The sequence below is a fragment of the Ambystoma mexicanum genome, chromosome 2p, assembly GCF_040938575.1.
Source record: "Ambystoma mexicanum isolate Mex_15411 chromosome 2p, UKY_AmexF1_1, whole genome shotgun sequence".
Lineage (NCBI taxonomy): Eukaryota > Metazoa > Chordata > Amphibia > Caudata > Ambystomatidae > Ambystoma > Ambystoma mexicanum.
In genome coordinates this window covers 1,480,379,914-1,480,392,668 of record NC_090923.1, presented here as the reverse complement: position 1 = coordinate 1,480,392,668, position 12,755 = coordinate 1,480,379,914, and positions in this window count along the sequence as shown.

Below are 12,755 nucleotides of genomic sequence, written 5' to 3'. Positions count from 1 at the left end.
TGTCCTAGGTGGGTCACATGTTCCTCCCAGGAGTGGCTGAAGACTGCAATGTCATCCAAGTATGCCATGCAAAATTCCTCCATCCCAGCTATAACTTGATTCACCATCCTTTGGAATGTAGCAGGTGCATTTTTTAATCCAAAAGGCATGACCTTAAATTGGTACAAGCCAACTGGGGTTGAAAATGCAGTTTTCTCCTTGGCATGGTCTGTCAAGGCTATTTGCCAATAGCCTTACGTAAGGTCAAATGTGCTGAGGTACTTGGCTGCACCAAGTTTATCCACCAACTCATCTGTCCTTGGCAAAGGGTGGGCATCAGTCTTAGTGACTGCATTAAGAGCTCTATAGTTCACACAGAATCTCAAGTCTTTGGATCCTGCCTTTGGTACTAACACAACAGGGCTAGACCATGGACTAGTAGAGGGCTCTATTACCCCGAGATCAAGCATCTTCTTGACCTCCCCTTTGATATGGGTTCTTACATTTTCTGACATTCTGTATCCTCTGCTTTTGACTGGCAGTCACCAGTGAGAATCTCATGCTGTCCCCAAGGGGTCAAGCCTGGTGAAAGTGAGAACAGGGAGGCAAACTGATTTAACATGGATTTGCACTCCTCTTGTTGCTCAGGTGTCAGATCTGAAGAGAGATTGACTCCTTCAATGTTCTCATCCAAAGGTACACCTCTGAGGAGATCAGGGAGAGATTCACTCTCTTCTTCCTCTGCTGCTGAAGCTAGAAGCAAGGCTCCTACTTCAGGTCTGGAGACGTGCGCTTTCAGTCGGTTGGTGTGGAAGACTCTAGGAGCTTCCCTGGGTCTGCCCAGATCCACCAGATAGTTGACCTCCCCAGGTTTTCCCACAACATTGAAGGGTCCCATCCATTTGTTTTGCAAGGCCCTCTGCCTTGTTGGGAGCATAACGAGAACTAGCTGGTCTTGAGTGAACTCAACCATGTTAGCCTTTTGATCATGCCAATGCTTGACCAAAGCTTGTCCAGCTTTCAGGTTATCACTAGCTTCTGCCATCATGTGTGACATTCTCCTCCGGAGACCTATCACATAGTCAGTCACTCTGACTGGCTTGAGGGGAGGAGCACCTTCCAATCCCTCCTTAATCAGGGCCAACGGACCTCTGACTGGATGGCCATAGAGAAGTTCAAAGGGAGAATAACCAACTCCCTCCTGAGGGACTTCTCTATAAGCAAAGAGAAGGCATGGCAGTAGAAGGTCCCACTTTCTTTTCAGGGGTTCCTCTAAAGCACCTATCATGCACTTCATGGTTCTCTTAAACCTTTCTACCAGCCCATTTGTCTGGGGTGGTATGCAGTTGAGAACTTGTAAGTAACTCCACAGGTTTTCCACATAGCTTTCATGTAGTGGGACATAAAGTTTGACCCCCTGTCGGATATTACTTCCTTAGGAAACCCAACCCTGGTAAAAATACCAAGTAGGGCCTTAGCCACAGCCGGAGCTGTAACAGTCCTCATAGGAATTGCCTCAGGGTACCTAGTAGCATGGTCTACTACAACAAGGATAAACCTGTTGCCTGAGGAGGTTGGGGGATCAAGGGGACCAACAATGTCAATCCCTACCCTCTCAAATGGGACTCCCACAACTGGGAGGGGCACTAAAGGTGCCACATTCTTGGAGCCAACCTTACCAGAAGTTTGACAGGTATGGCAGCTCTTGCAAAACTTATCTACTTCAGCCCCCATTTTTGGCCAATAGAAGTAGAGTGAGAGCCTTTCCTTGGTCTTCTTGAAACTCAAGTGACTAGCCAAAGGAATCTCGTGGGCTAAGTGCAAGAACTGTTGTCTGTTTTCTTGAGGTACTACAAGGCGCTTGTAGTCTCCAGGTTCAGACTGAGTTGGTTCACTGTAGAAGAGGCCATCTTCCCAGTGCAACCTATACTTCCCAGGCTCTTGCCCATCAGCCTGAGAAGCTGCCTGGTGGCGGAGACCCTCCAGAGTTGGACATTCTCCTTGTCCCTTACGAAAAGCTGCCCTGCTGGGCCCACCTTCTGCCAGTAAAGACTGCAGCTCAGGATGGTCCTCAGGGTCCAGATCTCCAATAAGTTCTTGGTCTCCTAGTAGCTCCTCTTCAGAGTCTAGTTCGACCACACAGGGTTGTACCTCCCTCTCAGCCTCAGCTGGAGATGGAGTTACAGGTGTAACTGGGGACAACCGAGGGGAAGTCCTGGTTGGAAGCACTGGAGTGCTTGCTGCTGGCTTTTTCCTCGGAGTCTTGGGTTGCCCCTTTGCTCCTGATCTGGTAGTTACTGCAGTAAGTTGCTCCAGTGGGAGAGGAGTGATCTCTGTCATCATCTCCTGAGATAACCCTCACAGGGTTTTCTCTCGTGCAGGTTTTGTGAGCTCCTGTAACCTTTTACTAGGAGGTCTGGGGGTATGTGACACAACTCCAAGAGCTTTCAGGTCATTACCCAACAGAACCCTACCTGGTACTTCACATTGTATACTGACAGGTATCTTTACAGCCATATCATTACACTGGATGAGAACTGGTAACTGGGGACACATCTACACATGCCCTCCAGCTAACTTGGTGAGGCATTTGGGTGCCTTAGCAACATCCTCTGCCTTGAAAAACGATTCATCCACCACAGTTATGCTGGCCCCAGTGTCCCGAATGGCAGGAGTCTCCTGACCATTCACCTGGACACTGTCTTTATAATACTCTTTAGTATTATCTGGGATAGAATTATACACATCTAAATTCTGTTGTTCCCACAACCCCATAGAGACTAAAGAAACACTGGCTGAGACACCAATGGGTTCATCAGCCAGCAGTAGAAAGTTTCCACTTGCCATTGGGACTTCCTCTTCTGGAGCGATGGCTAAGGAGGCAAGCTGGATCTCTGAAGGTTTACCCTTGGATCTGGGATCACCTTTCACATGGTCGGTAGAGCCACAAACAAAGCATTTACCGAATGCTTTCTGGAATGGTGGCTTGTTCTGCCCTCCTTCTGGTTTGGCACCAGAAGGTACACTATTCTGCTGTGGTTTTCCTTGTGGCTTACCCTTATGGTTTTGTTTGGGGCCCTCTTTGGAATTTGCAGTATTAGAATTCTCTTTGGAGTCCTTTTTAGGCTGTTTCCCCTCATCCTTCTTCTGAGTTACCCCAGAATCCTTGTGAGTGGCCCTGTTGGCAACCCACAAGTCAGCAGCCTTAGCTAGCTTTCTGGAATCTAATTCCTTTGAATCAGCCAAGTGCTGTCTGAGCTCAGGAGAGCAGGCATCATAAATTGACTCCAACATAAAAAAAATCTTCATACCTTCATAAGTGTTCACCTTGTAACCCTTAATCCATCCCTCTAAGTTTTTCAACCCTTCACTCACCCAGGTAGCCCAAGGGGTACCATCATGCTTTTTGAGGGTTCTAAACCTCGTAAGATACTGGGAAGGGGTCTTCCCAAATCTAGCTATCAGAGCTAGTTTCACACATTCATACTCTTTCCTATCCTCCTCACCCAACTCCATTACCATCAGTTGCAACAGGGGGAAGCCTGGAGAACAACCAGGTGAGTAAGTCATTTCCTGTGATGTTCTGGAGCCCATGATTATATTCAAACAGAGACAACCAATCCAACACATCCAACTTAGGCTCATACATACCAACCAATTCTTTAGGCATCTGGGGTCTTTTAGGACTGGAACATCTAGAGGAGCCAGAGAGAGAAGCATTTTCAACAGACAATTTCTTCATTTCTAGCTCATGCTTGAGCTCCATTTCCCTTAGCCTTAGTTCTTGGTTCAGTTCCTGGTGTCTTTGTTCAGCCTGAGTATTAAGTTTTATAAACTCTAACTCAAGTTTCATCTTCTTTAGTTAAAGTTATTGAGGACTAAGTGTGGGACTTGGTAAAGGTCCAGTAGGTACAGCAGGTAGAGCAGACAGAGGCCTGGGGGGGGGGGGGACAGTCACAGCAGCCTCACCCTCTTCTTCTGACTCTTCCTCAAGATCATCAACATTTTGTTCCGTTTCAATCTCAATACTGTTATCTACATTTGCTGGAGTGGTAGGTTCCTCTGAACCATCATCCAGGCTTTGGTTAGCTAACAACCTTTATATTAGCTCCATTTTCTTGCCTCTAGTCAGGAGATTCTTATGCTTACAGAGAACTCAAACAATCAGCAGTTTTTGTAGCAAGGGACTCTTGACTATAACTTTCCATAGTTAACATGTTAGAAAGATTACTTTTTCAGTGCTAAGCTCTGTGGTTAGTTGCACTAAGGTATCCTAAAGCACACTAAAATGTATACTCAATACAAATCCCACCGCTGTACACCAGTGTTAGGCAGAAACCTGTGCAGTTCCCTTAGGGAACACTGCAAAAGATTTAGGACTACAGGTGTTAGCAGTAAACCCACTTGGTAGCAGTCTGTACCACCCAGATTTACCTGGTAGCTGTGGCTGAGCAGTCAGACTTCCCTCAAGAAGAGTTAGGCAGTATGCAAAGTATACACAATAGGCACTCAGATACAATAGCACAAGCAAACACTGACCAGAGCTTTGGTATCAAAGTATATAATTATTTATTTAAAAACACACTGTTTGAAACACTCCAGCACTCTTATTGTAAAACACTCTAAACACAGTTACTATTATAATATATACAATCCTTATTCCTTATCAGACAAGTCTTAGTTAACACCACTTATTTCCAGACAGAGGTGAGCGCTTAACTATAGATGGCACTCCAATACGTTCATGAAGAAGGGAGTGAAAAGGCAGAATATATGAAGATACACCACTCTAAGATTTAGGAACACTTTTAGCAAGGCAGGAGAACAAAAGTCACTTGTGAGCCAAAGTCCATAGGCTGGGCCCACTATTAGAGCGAGCAGAGCACAAATGCGCCCAAGATCACACAGTTACACTAGGCTTTGAAAGTCTTGCAGAGACACAAACACAAGTAACCCCAAGTCTGTTTTCAGACCGGAATGTCAGAAGCTCTGCCGACGGGCACACCATACAGATATGGGCCTCGGGTATCCAAGCCACCAAAGAAAACAGGGAACCCCATGCATTTCCGAAAAGAGGACACCCGTGGGAATCTGAGTGGTATGATTTGGGCAAATCGGTCCAGAATGTATTACCGAGACACCCCCGCAATTTTCCGCACATTTCACCTGGCTCACCCATCGAAACAGGCACCCAACAACACATGGCCTACTGTCCCGCATTCCCACAGGTGTCCCGATGAAAACGGTACCTCACATGTGTAGGTGCACCTACCTGGGCACCAAAGGGAAAGCCTAAAACACAAGTAACCCCAAGTCTGTTTTCAGACCGGAATGTCAGACGCTCTGCCGACCAGCACACCATACAGATATGGGCCTCGGGTGTCCAAGCCACCAAGGAAAACAGGGAACCCCATACATTTCCGAAAAGAGGACACCGGTGGGAATCCGCAGAGGTATGATTTGGACAAATCGCCCTAGAATGTATTACCCAGACACCCCTGCAAAGTCCGAAACGTGGGGAAAAAAACTCATTTTCCGCACATTTTGCTTGGCTCACCCATCGAAACACTCCCCCAACAACACATGGCCTACCGTCCCGCGTTCCCACAGGTGTCCCGATGAAAACGGTACCTCACATGTGTGGGTGCACCTTCCTGGGCGCCAAGGGGAAAGCCTAAAACACAAGTAACCCCAAGTCTGTTTTCAGACGGGAACGTAAGACCCTCTGCCGACTGGCACACCATACAGATATAGGCCTCGGGTGTCCAAGCCACCAAGGACAACAGGGAACCCCATGCATTTCTGAAAAGAGGACACCCGTGCGAAACCGCAGAGGTGAGATTTGTGCAAATCGCCCCAGAATTTATTACCCAGACACCCCCACAAAGTCCGAAATGTGGGGAAAAAAATGCATTTTCCGCACATTTCGCTCGGCTCACCCATCGAAACACACCCCCAACAACACATGGCCTACCATCCCCCATTCCCACAGGTGTCCCGATGAAAACGGTACGTCACATGTGTGGGTGCACCTTCCGGGGCGCCAAGGGGAAAGCCTAAAACACAAGTAACCGCAAGTCTGTTTTCAGACTGGAATGTCAGATGCTCTGCCGACGGGCACACCATACAGATATGGGCCTCGGGTATCCAAGCCACCAAGGAAAACAGGGAACCCCATGCATTTCCGAAAAGAGGACACCCGTGTGAATCCGCAGAGGTATGATTTGGGCAAATCGTCCCAGAATTTATTAGCCAGACACCCCCGCAAAGTCCGAAATGTGGGGGAAAAAATGCATTTTCCGCACATTTCGCTCGGCTCACCCATCGAAACACACCCCCAACAACACATGGCCTACCATCCCCCATTCCCACAGGTGTCCCGATGAAAACGGTACGTCACATGTGTGGGTGCACCTTCCGGGGCGCCAAGGGGAAAGCCTAAAACACAAGTAACCGCAAGTCTGTTTTCAGACTGGAATGTCAGATGCTCTGCCGACGGGCACACCATACAGATATGGGCCTCGGGTGTCCAAGCCACCAAGGACAACAGGGAACCCCATGCATTTCTGAAAAGAGGACACCCGTGCGAAACCGCAGAGGTGAGATTTGTGCAAATCGCCCCAGAATTTATTACCCAGACACCCCCACAAAGTCCGAAATGTGGGGAAAAAAATGCATTTTCCGCACATTTCGCTCGGCTCACCCATCGAAACACACCCCCAACAACACATGGCCTACCATCCCCCATTCCCACAGGTGTCCCGATGAAAACGGTACGTCACATGTGTGGGTGCACCTTCCGGGGCGCCAAGGGGAAAGCCTAAAACACAAGTAACCGCAAGTCTGTTTTCAGACTGGAATGTCAGATGCTCTGCCGACGGGCACACCATACAGATATGGGCCTCGGGTATCCAAGCCACCAAGGAAAACAGGGAACCCCATGCATTTCCGAAAAGAGGACACCCGTGTGAATCCGCAGAGGTATGATTTGGGCAAATCGTCCCAGAATTTATTAGCCAGACACCCCCGCAAAGTCCGAAATGTGGGGGAAAAAATGCATTTTCCGCCCATTTCTCTCGGCTCACCCATCGAAACAGGCCCCCAACAACACATGGCCTACCGTCCCGCGTTCCCACAGGGGATGTCCCGATGAAAATGGTACCTCACATGTGTGGTTGCACGTACCTGGGCGCCAAGGGGAAAGCCTAAAACACAAGTAAGCCCAAGTCTGTTTTCAGACCGGAATGTCAGACGCTCTGCCGACCAGCACACCATACAGATTTGGGCCCTGGGTGTGCAAGCCACCAAGGGAAACAGGGAACCCCATGCATTTACGAAAAGAGGACACCCGTGGGAATCCGAAGAGACATGATTTGGGCAAATCGCCCTAGAATGTATTACCCAGACACCCCTGCAAAGTCCGAAACGTGGGGAAAAAAACGCACTTTACGCACATTTTGCTCGGCTCACCCATCGAAACACGTCCCGAACAACACATGGCCTACCATCCCGCATTCCCACAGGTGTCGCGATGAAAACGGTACCTCACATGTGTGGGTGCACCTACCTGGGCGCCAAGGGGAAAGCCTAAAACACAAGTAACCCCAAGTCTGTTTTCAGACCGGAATGTAAGACGCTATGCCGACCGGCTCACCATAGAGATATAGGCCTCGGGTGTCCAAGCCACCAAGGAAAACAGGGAACCCCATGCATTTCTGAAAAGAGGACACCCGTGTGAATCCGCAGAGGTATGATTTGGGCAAATCGCCCCAGAATTTATTACCCAGACACACCCGCAAAGTCCGAAATGTGGTGGAAAAAATGCATTTTCCACACATTTCGCTCGGCTCACCCATTGAAATACACCCCAACAACACATGGCCCACCATCCCGCATTCCCACAGGTGTCTCGATGAAAACGGTACCTCACATGTGTGGGTGCACCTACCTGGGCGCCAAGGGGAAAGCCTAAAACACAAGTAACCCCAAGTCTGTTTTCAGACCGGAATGTCAGACGCTCTGCCGACTGGCACACCATAAAGATATGGGCCTCCGGTGTCCAAGCCACCAAGGACAACAGGGAACCCCATGCATTTACGAAAAGAGGACACCTGTGGGAATCCGCAGAGGTATGATTTGGACAAAACGCCCTAGAATTTATAACCCAGACACCCCTGCCAAGTCTGAAACGTGGGGAAAAAAACGCATTTTCCGCACATTTTACTCGGCTCACCCATCGAAACACGCCCCCAACAACACATGGCCTACCGTACCGCGTTCCCACAGGTGTCCCGATGAAAACGGTACCTCACATGTGTGGGTGCACCTTCCTGGGCGCCAAGGGGAAAGCCTAAAACACAAGTAACCCCAAGTCTGTTTTCAGACCGGAATGTAAGACCCTCTGCCGACCGGCACACCATACAGATATAGGCCTCGGGTGTCCAAGCCACCAAGGAAAACAGGGAACCCCATGCATTTCTGAAAAGAGGACACCCATGCGAATTCGCAGAGGTGAGATTTGTGCAAATCGCCCCAGAATTGATTACCCAGACACCCCCGCAAAGTCCAAAATGTGGGGGAAAAAATGCATTTTCCGCATATTTCGCTCGGCTCACCCATCGAAACACGCCCCCAACAACACTTGGCCTACCATCCCCCGTTCCCACAGGTGTCCCGATGAAAACGGTACCTCACATGTGTGGGTGCACCTTCCTGGGCGCCAAGGGGAAAACCTAAAACACAAGTAACCGCAAGTCTGTTTTCAGACCGGAATGTCAGACGCTCTGCCGACCGGCACACCATACAGATATGGGCCTCGGGTGTGCAAGCCACCAAGGGAAACAGGGAACCCCATGCATTTACGAAAAGAGGACACCCGTGTGAATCCGCAGAGGTATGATTTGGGCAAATCGCCCCTGAATTTATTACCCAAAACACATTTCGCTCGGCTCACCCATCGAAACACGCCCCCAACAACACATGGCCTACCATCCCGCGTTCCCACAGGTGTCGTGATGAAAACGGTACCTCACATGTGTGGGTGCACCTACCTGGGCACCAAGGGGAAAGCCTAAAACACAAGTAACCCCAAGTCTGTTTTCAGACCGGAATGTCAGACGCTCTGCCGACCGGCACACCATACAGATATGGGCCTCGGGTGTGCAAGCCACCAAGGGAAACAGGGAACCTCATGCATTTACGAAAAGAGGACACCCGTGGGAATCCGCAGAGGTATGATTTGGGCAAATCGCCCCAGAATTTATTACCCAGACACCCCCGCAAAGTCCGAAATGTGGGGGGAAAACGCATTTTCCGCACATTTCGCTTGGCTCACCCATTGAAACAGGCCCCAACAACACATGGCCTACCGTCCCGCGTTCCCACAGGTGTCCCGATGAAAATGGTACCTCACATGTGTGGGTGCACCTACCTGGGTGCCAAGGGGAAAGCCTAAAACAAAAGTAACCCCAAGTCTGTTTTCAGACCGGAATGTCAGACGCTCTGCCGACCGGCACACCATACAGATATGGGCCTCGGGTATCCAAGCCACCAAGGAAAACAGGGAACCCCATGCATTTCCGAAAAAGAGGATACCCGTGTGAATCCGCAGAGGTATGATTTGGGCACATCGTCCCAGAATTTATTAGCCAGACACCCCCGCAAAGTCCGAAATGTGGGGAAAAAAATGCATTTTCCGCACATTTTGCTCAGCTCACCCATCGAAATATGCCCCAAAACACATAGCCTACCGTCGGGCATTCCCACAGGTGTCCCGATGAAAACGGTACCTCACATTTGTGGTTGCACCTACCTGGGCGCCAAGGGGAAAGCCTAAAACACAAGTAACCCCAAGTCTGTTTTCAGACCGGAATGTCAGACGCTCTGCCGACCGGCACACCATACAGATATGGGCCTCGGGTGTCCAAGCCACCAAGGAAAACTGGGAACCCCATGCGCTACCAAAAAGAGGACACACGTGTGAATCTGCAGAGGTATGATTTGGGCAAATCGCCCCAGAATTTATTACCCAGACACCCCCGCAAAGTCCGAAATGTGGGGAAAAAACGCATTTTCCGCACATTTCGCTCGACTCACCCATCGAAAAATGCACCCAGCAACACATGGCCTACCGTCCCGCGTTCCCACAGGTGTCCCGATGAAAACGGTACCTCACATTTGTGGGTGCACCTACCTGGGCGCCAAGGGGAAAGCCTAAAACACAAGTAACCCCAAGTCTGTTTTCAGATCGGAATGTCAGACGCTCTGCCGACCGGCACACCATACAGATATGGGCCTCGGGTGTCCAAGCCACCAAGGGAAACAGGGAACCCATGCATTTACGAAAAGACGACACCCGTGGGAATTCGCAGAATTATGATTTGGGCAAATCGCCCCAGAATTTATTACCTAGACACCCCCGCAAAGTCCGAAATGTGGGGGAAAAAATGCATTTTCCGCACATTTCGCTTGGCTCACCCATCGAAACAGGCCCCCAACAACACATGGCCTACCGTCCCGCATTCCCACAGGTGTCCCGATGAAAATGGTACCTCACGTGTGGGTGCACCTACCTGGGTGCCAAGGGGAAAGCCTAAAACACAAGTAACCCCAAGTCTGTTTTCAGACCGGAATGTCAGACGCTCTGCCGACCGGCACACCATACAGATATGGGCCTCGGGTGTCCAAGCCACCAAGGAAAACAGGGAAACCCATGCACTTCTGAAAAGAGGACACCGTGGGAATCTGCAGAGGTATAATTTGGGCAAATCGCCCCAGAATTTATTACCCAGACACCCCCGCAAAGTCCAAAATGTGGGGGAAAAAACGCATTTTCCGAACATTTTGCTCGGCTCACCCATCGAAACACACCCCAACAACACATGGCCTACCGTCCCGCTTTCCCACAGGTGTCCCGATTGAAATGGTACCTCACATGTGTGGGTGCACCTACCTGGGCGCCAAGGGGAAAGCCTAAAACAAAAGTAACACCAAGTCTGTTTTCAGACCGGAATGTCAGACGCTCTGCCGACCGGCACACCATACAGATATGAGCCTTGGGTATCCAAGCCACCAAGGAAAACAGGGAACCCCATGCATTTCCGAAAAAGAGGATACCCGTGTGAATCCGCAGAGGTATGATTTGGGCACATCGTTCCAGAATTTATTACCCAGACACCCCCGCAAAGTCCGAAATGTGGGGGAAAAAATGCATTTTCCGCACATTTTGCTCGGCTCACCCATCGAAACAGGCCCCCAACAACACTTGGCCTACCGTCCCGCATTCCCACAGGTGTCCCGATGAAAACAGTACCTCACATTTGTGGTTGCACCTACCTGGGCACCAAGGGGAAAGCCTAAAACACAAGTAACCCCAAGTCTGTTTTCAGACCGAAATGTCAGACGCTCTGCCGACCGGCACACCATACATATATGAGCCTCAGGTGTCCAAGCCACCAAGGAAAACTGGGAACCCCATGCACTACTGAAAAGAGGACACCCGTGGGAATCTGCAGAGGTATGATTTGGGCAAATCGCCCCAGAATTTATTACCCAGACACCCCCGCAAAGTCCGAAATGTGGGGGAAAAAACACATTTTCCGCACATTTTGCTTGGCTCACCCATCGAAACACTCCCCCAACAACACATGGCCTACCGTCCCGCGTTCCCACAGGTGTCCCGATGAAAACGGTACCTCACATGTGTGGGTGCACCTTCCTGGGCGCCAAGGGGAAAGCCTAAAACACAAGTAACCCCAAGTCTGTTTTCAGACGGGAACGTAAGACCCTCTGCCGACTGGCACACCATACAGATATAGGCCTCGGGTGTCCAAGCCACCAAGGACAACAGGGAACCCCATGCATTTCTGAAAAGAGGACACCCGTGCGAAACCGCAGAGGTGAGATTTGTGCAAATCGCCCCAGAATTTATTACCCAGACACCCCCACAAAGTCCGAAATGTGGGGAAAAAAATGCATTTTCCGCACATTTCGCTCGGCTCACCCATCGAAACACACCCCCAACAACACATGGCCTACCATCCCCCATTCCCACAGGTGTCCCGATGAAAACGGTACGTCACATGTGTGGGTGCACCTTCCGGGGCGCCAAGGGGAAAGCCTAAAACACAAGTAACCGCAAGTCTGTTTTCAGACTGGAATGTCAGATGCTCTGCCGACGGGCACACCATACAGATATGGGCCTCGGGTATCCAAGCCACCAAGGAAAACAGGGAACCCCATGCATTTCCGAAAAGAGGACACCCGTGTGAATCCGCAGAGGTATGATTTGGGCAAATCGTCCCAGAATTTATTAGCCAGACACCCCCGCAAAGTCCGAAATGTGGGGGAAAAAATGCATTTTCCGCCCATTTCTCTCGGCTCACCCATCGAAACAGGCCCCCAACAACACATGGCCTACCGTCCCGCGTTCCCACAGGGGATGTCCCGATGAAAACGGTACCTCACATGTGTGGTTGCACCTACCTGGGCGCCAAGGGGAAAGCCTAAAACACAAGTAAGCCCAAGTCTGTTTTCAGACCGGAATGTCAGACGCTCTGCCGACCAGCACACCATACAGATTTGGGCCCTGGGTGTGCAAGCCACCAAGGGAAACAGGGAACCCCATGCATTTACGAAAAGAGGACACCCGTGGGAATCCGAAGAGACATGATTTGGGCAAATCGCCCTAGAATGTATTACCCAGACACCCCTGCAAAGTCCGAAACGTGGGGAAAAAAACGCACTTTACGCACATTTTGCTCGGCTCACCCATCGAA